The sequence below is a fragment of the Bicyclus anynana genome, chromosome 18 (assembly GCF_947172395.1).
Source record: "Bicyclus anynana chromosome 18, ilBicAnyn1.1, whole genome shotgun sequence".
NCBI lineage: Eukaryota > Metazoa > Arthropoda > Insecta > Lepidoptera > Nymphalidae > Bicyclus > Bicyclus anynana.
Genome location: NC_069100.1, coordinates 14,160,314 through 14,174,085, shown reverse-complemented (window position 1 = coordinate 14,174,085; position 13,772 = coordinate 14,160,314). Strand labels below are relative to the sequence as shown.

The following is a 13,772-nucleotide window of genomic DNA, read 5'->3' as shown; positions in this document are numbered from 1 at the left end:
ATTTAATATTCTGAAATATTTCCTGGTATTTTTCAAAATTGGTTCAATATTTCCAGATATTATCCCCTACTATACCACATACTATATTCTCGTAATATTAGTATAGACTATTAGATTTTATTTACACCTATCGGACGCCCGTGACTCTTTGTATAATATTTCAAAGACATTGAAAGACATCGATCATAATCTCAAAGCTCTACATTTAGACGATGCCAATGTCACTAAGATTAAAACCATTTCGCAAAACTCACCTATGCGCTGGAAAATAAAATAAATGCGTTGGCAACCGTCGGCCGACGAAACTACAGGAATGCCACGTTCGTAGAGATCCGGTGATTTCATATCTATTATATCTGACACTAGCGATCCGCTCTGACATCGCACGGCTTTAAATGAATATATTTTATTTATTTCTAAAAAGCACGCCAGTACACATATTAAACATTAAAAAAAAATATGTTTTCAAGGAAAAACTAACCACATGTCACAGTTAAGTTCGAAAGATGCGAAACTGGGAATCATGCACGAGTATTCGTATAGTACGCGCCAAACTTGTAGTCCTCTCTGAACACGAGGCGTAGGCGCAGTGTACGATGAAACGAAGCGATTCTTCGCGCCGATTCGCGGTTAGTTCCCCGGTTTTTGTGGGTTATACTCGTAAGTCGTTTTGACGGCCTCCGTGGCGCAGTGGTATGCGCGGCGGATTTACAAGACAGGTCCTGTGTTCGTACCCCGGCTGGGCCGATTGACGTTTTCTTAAATAGTCCAGGTCTGGCTGGTGGGAGGCTTCGGCCGTGGCTAGTTACTACCCTACCGGCAAAGACGTAACCTATTTAGCGTTCCGGTACGATGTCGTGTAGAAACCGAAAGGGGTGTGTAACAAGTTAGCACGCTTCCATCTTAGATTGCATCATCACTTACCATCAGGTGAGATTGTAGTCAAAGGCCAACTTGTAACGAATAAAAAAAAAATAGCCACTCACCATCAGATAAGCCCACATGCCTGCAGCGCTAACGGCTTGCCATCCGATAAAACTGATCGTGTGTTGGTCACGATGTACATGGCCATGCACGTCGTGACCAACACGCGATCAGTTTGCGAGTGTGGATCAAAAATTACTATTTTGTTCACGTTTCACGTCGGTATTTGCTGCAAGATTCGCGATGAATTCGCACAGGAATCGACCTTAATAGGCTCTGCTCTCAATATCTGCGTAGTTAGGCGTGCTGCAACTTCAGAACGGACCAGAAGTTTGGCGCATACTATACCTAATGCTCCTATTGAACTTTAGCGTTAGTAGCGCCGGCCCTTATTGTTATATAAGCAAAGAGGTTGAAAAAACAGTTTATATAGGTAAATAACTACATTTTTAGTGACAATGCGATTAAGTTTTTCACATGATTCGGGGTATTCTGAGAAACTCGAAGCGGAAATGTTGTTTTGTCCATTGTTAGGCAAAATACGAAATTATCCAAGCTGATCCTTGAATGGAGCCATTCAAGGGTTGCTGCGATAGCTAATTTATTTATTTACTTGACGCCCGCGACTTCATTCGCGTAAAAATCGACCCCTTTTATCCCTTTTGGAGCAGAATTTCGAAAAATATGAACTGCATTTTCTTTCATATTTGCCTAAAAGTAAAAAACATACCAATTTTTACAAATATAACTTGAAAAATGAAGGAAAGTCCTTCATTTTTTCATAACAAACTTACGACCTCTATTTCACACCCTTCTGATTTTATTTTCGCAGCAAATGGTATCCTAAAAACCTCCTTCATATTATTGTCTCTAATCCTGTCGAGTTTCATTTAAATTCATTCAGTAGTTTCAGCGTGATGTCCGGTCAACAAAATGACAGACAGACACAAAAAATTTTGGATTCAGTACGTGCCCTCTAACAAAAATTTTCAAAATATCTTCAATGTATAGAATCTGATCTTTCATAGTTTTACTTTAAAGGTAGCTTACCTTGCCTGCCTCGTATCTCAGTATCGAGCTATGAAATGAGCTTAAGCTTTTCTTTGAAAGAAATGTTTATTAAAAAAAATACTCAGTACATTTTACAATGGCATCCTTACTTAAACTAGGTAAGCCCGTGCCTTAACGGCTTTGGCTAGAAAATCTCTAAAATCTATACTAATATTATATAAAGCTGAAGAGTTTGTTAGGTCTAATCTCAGGAACTTGTCCGGTTTGAAATTTTTTTTCAGTGTTACATAGTACATTTATCGTGGAAGGCTATCGGCTATATATTATCTCCATATTCCCACGGGAACGGGAACCACGCGGGAGAAATCGGGCGACGTCAGCTAGTTATCAATAAAATTTTACAATGATCGTTACTTAGCAAACAATTACTTAATACTACGTTATCTTTTGTTTTATCTTGCCGTTGTTTCTTCCGCTGTCGGTTAAAAAAAGATAGGTACTGTTTACCTGTTTAAAAAGTGATACATTTTCCGTCAAAACAATGAATAAAAAGTCGAGTCTTTCATCCTTACGGACCTTTTTCATTCAGCCTTCATTTTCCGCTCGGCGGCCCCACTAATTGTATGTTCTGAACTTTTTATTTGAGACAGTTTTCTGCGAAACACTATGAATTGTACACAGACCATAGAGATTTACGAGTATCCAAATGTAGCAGACCCAGCAGATGTTGTTCGATTGTTGAATGTGCGATAAATATTATAAATGCGAAAGTGAGTTTGTTGGTTTGTTTGTTACGCATTAATTGTTAAACCGATTTTCTAAAAAAAAAAAATTTGTTCCTTCATTCCTACTCCGTTCCTGAAAGAACTGGAGGAAAAAATTAACTAAGAAAATATCAATGTATATAATTTTAACTGCTTGAATTAATATATCACTAACCCGGCTCCGCGTTCAAACCGATCAGAAGGTACCATTACCACATTTTTTGCTTTTTAGTTTAGTGGATATATTTTTGTGTTTTTGAAGCGAATTTTATTATTGTGACTTCTTTTGGCCTATCTGTTACTCATATTTATTAGCAATATCTTATGACATGTTTCTTTTTAAAAACTTTTTAGCGGTCTAGTATTCTTGGAAAAGTAGAATGGAACATAAACTTATTTGATTTGATTTCAATACATTTATTTAGGCTTTTTGTGAGTTTTCCTTTTTTCCTGCCTCGTACAGTGATTAAGACTTGTTGAGCTGCGGAGACCTCGAGGCTATAAAATTTTGGATTTTGCTTATTTAAAGAATTTTGCCTCGTAGAGTACGTTAAGCGGTCGTTTAGCGAACTGCTAATGCTGAGCTGTAATCCTTTCCCCCTTATAATATCTAAGATAGGACGTACTGTTTGTGACACTAAAAAATGAATAAACTTATTTTCTTTCTTTCTTTGTTTCTGAGGGTCTAGTGGCAGTGTTCCTATCAATCAATCAATCAATCAATCAAATCATTTATTTGCTAGAATGTGGTACATGTTTTGGTCTTAAAATTATTGACTCACCTATACATTCAACTGATTACAGTATGCAAAATTTTTACAATTAAAATATTAATTTCAATAATTTATCCTAATACAATATCTCTCTGCCTCCGATTCCGGAGGGTGTGGCTTCGAATCCGGTTCAGGGCATGCACCTCCAACTTTTCAGTTGTGTGCATTTTAAGAAATTTAATATCACGTGTCTCAATCGGTGGAAACATCGTGAGGAAACCTGCATACCAGAGAATTATATTCATTCTCTGCGTGTGTGAAGTCTGACAATCCGCATTGGGCCAGCGTGGTGGACTATTGGCCTAACCCCTCTCATTCTGAGAGGAAACTCGAGCTCAGCAGTGAGCCGAATATGGGTTGATGACGAACGATCCTAATATATGATGTAAAAAAACAATAAAAATTTCAACCTAAATTTAACGTAAATATTTATTACAATTTTTATTAACTACTTACTACTACTACTTTTTATTTACTAGCAAACCATAAATAAAATTTAACTATTTACAGAACAAAACTTTAAAATGATATATGAAAATGAAAAATAAATTGATGATGAGAATGAATATATTAAATTGCTTATGACATAATGTCATTATTTCATGAAATTGATAAATTCATTTTTATAAAAACTCTGTTCGAGTTTTCGAGCCTAGTGGGAGTTTTCAATATTTTCATACTGGTACAATCGTTGACGTAAACGCGAATTTATATCGAATTGAAACAGTTGTGCAGTAGTGCCACTAGATGGCGCTGTTTCAATTCCTTGGAAATTCGCGTTTACGTTAGCGCGATAGTAACAGTATCAAACTGCCACTAGGCCCACAGTTTGATACTGTTACGTAAGTAAGACCTGACTTTTATCGTTACAGAGTCAAACACTCGCCAACCTACTTTGTAAGAGCATGGTGTGTCTAAGCTAAATATCCCTCTACCATAAAAAGCGAGGTCCTGTAGGGGGTCGTTACAATAGCGATATTAGAAAAATAACTTATTTAATACTAAATACACTAAATAAAATAGCCGATGAATATTCCTATAAAAAATGTACAGAAATACTTATAATATTTAAATATTATATGTCACCCACCGTCAAATAAATTATTATTTTGAAAATATTTAATCGAATCAAAGCTGCGAGGAACCCAGGACCTCTGTTATAATCCAGTTCGTTTTGTTCTTAACAAGTTAGCCCTTGACTACAATCTCACCTGATGATAAGTGATTAAAGATAGAACCTACCTATTCCACCTAAGATGGAAGCGGGCTAACTTGTTAGGAGTAGGATGAAAATCCACACCCCAATTTTACCACTGCGCCACGGAGGTCCCAAATACATATAATAATAATTAATCTTAGTTTATAAACAGGTTATGTCATGAGTTACTGGTGATAATTAAAGTAGAAAACTTAAAATTAAAATTCCAAGGTCGTCTACGGTCGTCAGATGACATACTGTCATTACGCATCATAACATTGATGAGTTTTCCTTCACGTCGCATGAAGAAACGGAGCACTCTAGGCGGCTAGTGAATACCAATCGGCCGACATTGGGCCGGGCCGTGACCGCGAGGCCGTCGCTTGAACCCGAAGATGGACGCCGTGTGACGTGCTCTTTGTCGTGTGCTTGTTCATAAATAAAAACACGGTCAAGTGCGAGTCGCACTCGCTCACCGAGGGTTCCGTATAGATACTTACACCACATGTAACAATTCAAATTCGGATCGCCGTTCCTTCTTTTAGTACCAGATCCGGTATAAGGAATATATACGTCATCAACCCATATTCGGCTCACTGCTGAGCTCGAGTCTCCTCTAGGAATGAGAGGGGTAAGGCCAATAGTCATGCGGATTGGCAGACTTCACACACGCAGAGAATTAAGATAATTCTCTGGTATGCAGGTTTCCTCACGATGTTTTCCTTCACCGATTGTGAGACACGTGATATTTAATTTCTTAAAATGCACACAACTGAAAAGTTGGAGGTGCACGCCCCAGACCGGATTCGAACCCACACCTTCCGGCTCTGTAAGGAATATATATTTCTAATGCCGGATCTTAGACCATTTCATAAAGACCGTTTGTGATTTAATTACAGATGACTTACTTAATTACATTTAACCATAAAAACTTTAATCAATCATCAAAGAAAAAAAACACAGTGACAACTACATTTTTGCAAAATAAAACTCAACGCCTTCTTTACTAATTATTTTAATTGCCGTGACTTGACTTATCATTTTCCGAGATTTTTAATGAACTCATGGTCAAAGTAGGTACTCTGGTCTGACTTTGAAATATTACCCGGGTACCTACTAAAAAATTTAAATACTCGGGTATGCCCGGATGCCCATAATACATCCGGGTATAGATATATTGGAACAATACACACCACGTTTTCTAGTCCTCCAGTAATGCCGGCCACAGACAGTCAAGTAGGTACACAGTGCTGTCTTCAGTGCGCGGCGCGGGAAGTGAAATCATTTGGGATTTTACAAGTATTATACATACATAATTATATACATTTAATAATGTATTTGATACGTTTTCTAATTGTGGAAATCGAAGTCACGGCTTTGGATGCAATAGGCTCACTACCCGAGCTTAGCGCGCTGCACACAAAGATTTTATACTATAGACATGTCGCTACACACACTACGAAATTTATACACTTCCAACACAACTCAACAATGTAGACAATATTAAGGTATTATTTGTGTAAATAACTTTTATTTTTTACTATGCAACTTAATAAAATTAAGACAATTAGCCACCTTTTTTGCCTGAGTTTCGACGCGTTAGTGATATATCTATACTAATATTATAAAACTGAAGAGTTTGTTTGATTGAACGCGCTAATCTCCGGAATTGCTGGTCTGATTTGAAAAATTCTTTTAGTGTTAGGTTGCCCATTTATCGAGGAAGGCTATAGACTATATATTATCCCCGTATTCCCACAGGAACGGGAACCACGCGGGTGAAACGCGCGGTGTCAGCTAGTTTAATAGTATAAAATCTTTGGGTTTTATATTGTAATTCAATTTCAAAGAGTTCGGTGGCTTTCATTTTCTAAATTCGGCGTAGACAGTTAATGAATAACGCAGCAGCAAATACGTTTTTTGATCAGAAGGAAATTTTGAAAATTGATCAACTCCAACTGAATGGGTATCCAATTACAATTCATTGTAACTCAATGAATCTTGTACATGAAACGTAGTTTACTGTAATTTACCAATTAAATGAATTGTTATTACGCTTTTATAACTAAATAACTCTTCCATATTTGCTGCATGTATCATCATCGATCTTTGCCTCATCTAATTAGATTTAAGAAAAAAAATCCAGCTAATCCGCGCTAACAACAATTGGGCGCGAACAATTCTGCCTAATGGAGCGTAATTTGAAATTGGAATTGTCGCAAAAACGGATCCTTCCTGCTTCCGCATTGGTCGTTTGTTCCCGCGCATTTATCTGTATAAATACAAGTGATTGATGTGATTTGCAGTCAGTCGTGGGATGCTTGTCATCCCCCGAAGGTGTTCTTAGGTTTAAGGTTTTGTGTGTTTGGATTTGACCTCGCTCGTTACGGATTAACACTAAATTTGGTAAGTTTACATACAGAGTTTAGACTTTGTGCGGATATAATACGAATTGTAGAGGGTGAATTAACTTTCATCTTATTTCATCCCTTTGGATATCAAAAATCAGGACACAGGGGTGACATGTAAAATAAGTATTAACAAATTTTGTTTTGTAAATATTATTATATTTTTTAAATTAGTTCGGGGCAAAATAAAGAGTAAAAAATTCTTACAAAAGAAACAAAAACTCTTGCCTAAAATAAATATGACAGTGACTTAACTCGCATGCTTAACTCGGGGAAAAAAGATTGCTTTTTTACTTTTGTAATTTATGAAGTGAAACTCTATAGGCAGTTTTTTTTAAATGATTTTTTTTTCTGGGGAGCACCAGATTCAGTGAGATTGTGGATTACATTTTACAAATTTTTGCTTTCACACGTAAGGGGCCCCTGTACTCCGGGGGCCCCTTATCATTGATACGGCGGTAACTACGACCCTGTAGTCACCATTCTGCGCCTCAGTTTCGATGTATTAGTAACTTATCTAATATTATAAAATCTTTGATTTAGTACAGTTTTCACGTATAGTGCTTACCTTAGTTGATAAGCGTGTGCACGTCAGTGCATATACTCGTAAATATACAAAATTTACTCATTCAAGTAATATATTATATTATAAATTTGTCTGGTTTATCGCGTTATATTAAATTAAATTTGTAGTTCATTACTGGTCTATACATTAGTGGCAGTAATTAAAATTTTACTGGCAAGTGGGTCACGCGTGTTAGTTAATATCATAAAATTGGAGGTAGGCCAAATAATTTCTTTTATATGTCCACTGAAGTGTTTTTCAGATAGCATGGGTACGGTGACAGTTGCCTGTATGACTTTCATAATACGTACTATTATGCTGAATCGCGGCTAACTTTCAAGAGTGAAACGAACTGTCACCCGCACCATCCTACATGAAACGAACTGTAAAGTGTTTTCAGTTAGCATGGGTACGGTGACAGTTGCCTGTATGACGTTCATGATACGTAATATTATCGTGAATCGGCAAACTTCCAACAGTGAAACGAACTGTCACCCGCACCATCCTACATGAAACGAACGGTAAAGTGTTTTCAGTTAGCATGGGTACGGTGACAGTTGCCTGTATGACGTTCATGATACGTAATATTATCGTGAATCGCGTCAAACTTTCAAGAAAACGAACTGTCACCCGCACCATCCTACATGAAACGAACTGTAATGTGCTTTCAGATAGCATGGGTACGGTGACAGTCGCCGGTATGACGTTCATAATAAGTAATATTATCGTGAATCGGCAAACTTCCAACAGTGAAACGAACTGTCACCCGCACCATCCTACATGAAACGAACTGTAAAGTGTTTTCAGTTAGCATGGGTACGGTGACAGTTGCCTGTATGACGTTCATAATATGTACTATTATCGCGAATTCACACACGTAGAGCTGAAAAGGTGGAGGTGCATGCCCCGGACCGGATTTGAATCTCAGGCAGAGGTTATATCCACTGGGCTATCGTACGTCTCTCGAATTTCTGACATAAAAGTCGTTATTATTTTATGCCAGAATTTTCCAGTTGTGGGAATCGAACCCACGGCCGTGGATGCAGAAAGCAGAGTCGCTAACCACTGCGCTACGGGGCCGTTAAATTCCTTTCCATTCCTTTTGCGTGTATGGAGTCTAGTTGCTGTATATTCCAACGAACCATCGATTCTAGATACTCTATGTCAACTTGATACATGGTGTTTCGAATTTCATAAACAATTACTTGTGCTTTTGAGCTTGATGCGTTATTTGAAACTGCATAGTTTTGTATATTATAGTCGGTAGGGCTGTATACGCCATTTTGGATATTTGAATCTAGATTGTAAAACGCAACTACTAGTCTTAAGAAATGAAATATCACGTGTCTCAAACGGTGAAGGTAAAACATCGTGAGGAAACCTGCACACCAGAGAATTTTCTTCGAATTCTCTGCGTGTGTGAAGTCTGCCAATCCGTATTGGGCCAGCGTGGTGGACTATTGGCTTAACCCCTCTAATTCTGAGAGGAGACTCGAGCTCAGCAGTGAGCCGAATATGGGTTGATGATGATGATGATGAACTACTACACGTATACTCGTAGGTACGGATCGCGATGTCGAATCCGAAATAAAAATAAAATCATGCATATCGCGACCAACACACGATCAGTTTTATCAGGTTAGTGCTGCAGGCATGTGAGATTACTTGATCGTCAGAGGCGGACATTACATGTTTGACAAACTTGTGTGTCAAACTTGAGATTTTCATCAACAACAACCAACATGCTGATAGGAAAACGTTTTCCAATGAGAGTTTGTTTGAATAACGCGTGCTGGAAAGCCAGGGCTTAAAAGTTATATTAAGTATACTACATAACAATACTCTATTTTTCTGACTGGTGGGAGTCTTCGGCCGTGGTTAGTTACCACCCTACCGGAAAAGACGTACCTTCCGCCAAGCGATTTAGCGATCCGGTACGATGTCGTGTAGAAACCGAAAGGGGTATGGATTTTCATACTCCTAGCAATTTAGCCCGCTTCCATCTTAGATTGCATCACCACTTACCATCAGGTGAGATTGTAGTCAAGGGCTAACTTGTAGAGAATAAAAAAAAAAAGATATACCAGGTCGAGATCAATACCAAGGTCTTTGATACCTCACAATAAAATGACGAAAACAAATTAATTGCCATAAATAATCCATTATAAAAAGTAATAAAAATAGGTCAATCTAATTCTCAATGATATCTCTCCACACAGATTTATTATATAACTATTATATAAAAATAATTTATGTAAATATATAAAAAAGTCTGTATAAATATAAAACTTTAAAAGCTAATAATGCCTCACCAGTGTTTTTTTTAACCAATTTAAACTATCGTGAGTGTTATTCATATTAATTGATTATGAAACACGGCTAAAACTGACGTGATATAAACATAACACGGGGCCCTTAGTCTTGAGCTCGTTCTTGCAACGCGGCACTATCCAAACTTTTTTAACCAACTTCAAAAAAGGATTTTCAATTCTGTAATCGGACGTTTATATCATGAAGATTTCAGGTTTTTAGGTGGTTCATAATTATAAATTTGAATAGCGAATCAAGAGATTCGGCCCCACCCTTTGGGAAATAGCTCAGAATGAAAACCATTTGCAAATGCAATTATTGTAAAGCAAATGTTTGTCGCTTAGTTGGAAGGAAAAGGGAAAATTTTAAATATGACCAATATCCCCCTTTCCTTCTAACTATTAAAAAAATAAACTAAATACAAAGATTTTTTTTTAATTCTTTACAAATTAGCCCTTGACGACAATCTCACCTGATGGTAAGTGATGATGCAAGCTAAGATGGAAGGGGCTAATTTGTTAGGAGGAGGATGAAAATCCACACTCCTTTCAGTTTCTACACGACATCGTACTGGTACGCTAAATCGCTTGGCGACACGTCTTTGCCGGTACGGCCGAAGCCTCCACCAATCGGCCCAGCCGGGGATCGATTTCAGAACCTCCGTCTTGTAAATCCACCGCGCAAACCACTGCGCCACGGAGGCCGTCAAAAAAGATACACATGTATTGACGGGATAGACATAACCTCCCTTTTTTGATGTGGGTACAAAAGGATTTACAATTGCAGCAAAAGGTCGTCAAGTTTTGTCATGCACGCAGAGCAAGGTGCATTCGTTAGTGAAGAAAACGTAATCTTCCTAGATTGTGTTACCAAGGTGACATGACTCTCATATAGTTAGTTTACATTTGATGCTTAGCTATAGTGTTTACTGCTTCGGAGTTTGCTGGTTGTTTTTAACTAGTTTGGCAGTGAGTCTTTTCTTGTATTTTGGTAAATTCTATAATGATTTATTGGATTTGTATTATGTAATTAAATATGTAGTTTTAAATCTATACCCTATAAAATAAAAAATATTTTACATTTTTCGATGAAAAAGCTCCAAGGTGGCTTGATTTTTTCCGACATTTCCAACAACTATCACCATATTACATCCGATTTTCAGGAAACTTTGACATTAAAATACCTAAACCTTCCTTAAGGATAACTCTATTGGTGAAGATTGCATGAAAATCCGAAAATTCTCTGTAGTCTTTGACTTTATCGCGGACCGACAGACAGGCGGGCGCGTGGACTTTGTTTTATTTATTTGGTTTTTAATAATGTATAGATTTAGATATATACGTACGGGTAGATTACATTTTGTAAAAATAAAGATCAATTGATAATAGCCGGACGAATGCGAATCAGACTCGCCCTCCGTGGGTTCCGTATGTACCTTATAAATAGTAATTATAGGAATCGAATTGCACAGTTTTTGCCGAGCATTCCCTGAATATTTTTTTTTCCCTAGTTATTTTTAAATATTTTAGTACAAATATATAGTTTTGAGATTTTTTCTTGTACTTAAAAACAACGATGTTACTTGCCAAATTTCATAGTTCTACTACATATGATAAGAAATAGAATTACATATTGGAGGGCAGTAGTTTTGAATCCCTTGAGAATGTCTAAATAAACGTTTTTTGCTGAATAAACGGCTGTATTTTAAAGTTTAAAAAAAAATTACATTTACTTAGAAGTTTGGATTTTTCACAAATTAATGAGACCGTAAACCTAAGTATACTATTGATGTAGATGTATATTATCTCTATGACTTACACGGTTTGTACTTCAACTTGGTACCTCCACTCCACGCACTCTCGCAATAAAGGGTCTTTACAGACAGACAGACGGACAGACCAACGGTCACCGGTATAAGTATGATTTAAGGGTTTTTTCTTTTGAAGTACGAAACGCCAAAAACAGCATAATACTCGTTGTTGCACAACTAAGTAACGAAATCTGCCGACCTAAATACAACCAATTTTGATAAAAAATGTCGAAATCGTATAGGCTTAACTCTAGATAAATTGATAAGAACACAATTAAAAAGGTGTTAGACGCGCCTATTTTAGCAAAATTTGTACTTAAAAGATGCCGATGCGTTCTTAAAAGGTACTAATTTTTTCATTATAATATTAAAATATATATTATATTCAGCTAAAAATTTCTTAAAAGAAAATTCACTGTATAATATTTTAGATTATGTACTAATGAAGAACGCACTCGACTAAGCGCTCTATCTCACTCGCACCTACTTGAACAGTTGTTACCCCACACTCGCACCTATAGTGGACTTTCGATGTGTCTGGCAAGATGTAAAAACCACGAAAACTGTCCGGCTATTGAGGTAACATCTTTTTATAAGTCCCCAAGTAACATATATAAAATTTAGCTTTTATACTATAACGAAAGTATAATTATAATTTATTAAAGTTTAGGGGTGTCTGGCAGGGGGTAGCAACTGTCATAAGTGTCCGGCAATGGATGACGAGATTTTTAAAGTTATCCCGAAGAAAATATTAAAAAATTGAGCTTTATACTTTAACGAATTTCAAGTACTATTTTATACACCTTTACTACCTGTTACCTGCCCAGGTAACCACAACCCAAACTTTATAGTCGCTGGTCGTTCTTACCTGTATAGGAGACATCTACAGAGAAACTTTCAACTTTTATAAAATAACGAAGGTCTGGCTGTCGTGGGCTCTTGGGCTAAAAAAATATAATCAGATGACTATGTTTTTTTTTAATTTATAAAACAATGACATATGACCTCGAAAGACTCGCCTGGATTTTCCTATAAATGCAAAACATGTGTGTGAGTAACATATTAATGTAGAGGTGTTAATAGGTAGATATGTGTTTGTCTATTCAGTGTGAACACTTTAGAATTCAAGTTTAAAATTGACTCTTAAATAGTATATAACTACTGTATTTTTTTCCTTGAAATAAATTGCCAAATCAGTTACATTTGACTGATATTCCCGTTACAATTAGCCTGACTGTGTTAGTTGTAAGACAATAACCCAATGGGCTGGATTCGAATTTATGACCTCTCTGTGTCGAGTCCGGAGTCCCTTTACCTTAGAGTTCTTAAGGCTTGATAACTGACAGATTAAAATACACCAATTTATTGAATAACCCAATAATAAGTCCGTCTTTGTCATTGCTGCAATCATGTATTAAAATACATACAGAATTACCTTCGTTACCTCATTTAACGCACTATAACGGCGTTACTAGCCGCATACATAACGCGGCGTTCAAATTAAACAACCATGTGCAAATGTGGCCGACAATTCCACGAATTTGTCACAAAAACAAGGAAAACCACGCTCGCTTCCGCTCGCTGTCGTTAGGTGCCTCCTAACGCCGTTATACGAGCGCCGCGCAGCATGCTCGGCAGGTTTATTTAATTTTATGTGTTGCATATAGTTGTATAAAAGTTGTATTTCTTTAAATTATTTGCTTGATACTAGCTGACGCCCGCGACTTCGTCCGCGTGTTAGTTAGTCGCAAATCTCGCAAAAACCATGGATTTTTTCGGGATAAAAGGTAGCCTATGAGTTAACCCCGGGTATTATCTATCTTCGTTCTAAATTTTAGCCAAATCGGTTCAGTAGTTGCGGCGTCAAAGAGTAACAAACATCCATACAAACTTTCGCGTTTATAATATTAGTAGGATTATTAACAGATTCTAAAAAGATTCTGTTTTCGGCGCGTTTTTTACAAATCTGTATTATACTCGTAAAACATACGTATTCGTCTGCGATTTTT

The 13,772-nt window shown here is 37.0% G+C and overlaps 1 protein-coding gene across 2 annotated transcripts in view; it reads left to right on the top strand.

Annotated features, from left to right (window-relative positions):
• The window catches only part of LOC112056781 (zinc transporter foi), a 49,371-nt gene that overhangs the window by 5,831 nt on the left and 29,768 nt on the right, over positions 1–13,772 (top strand). The gene's annotated exons all lie outside the window — the stretch shown is intronic.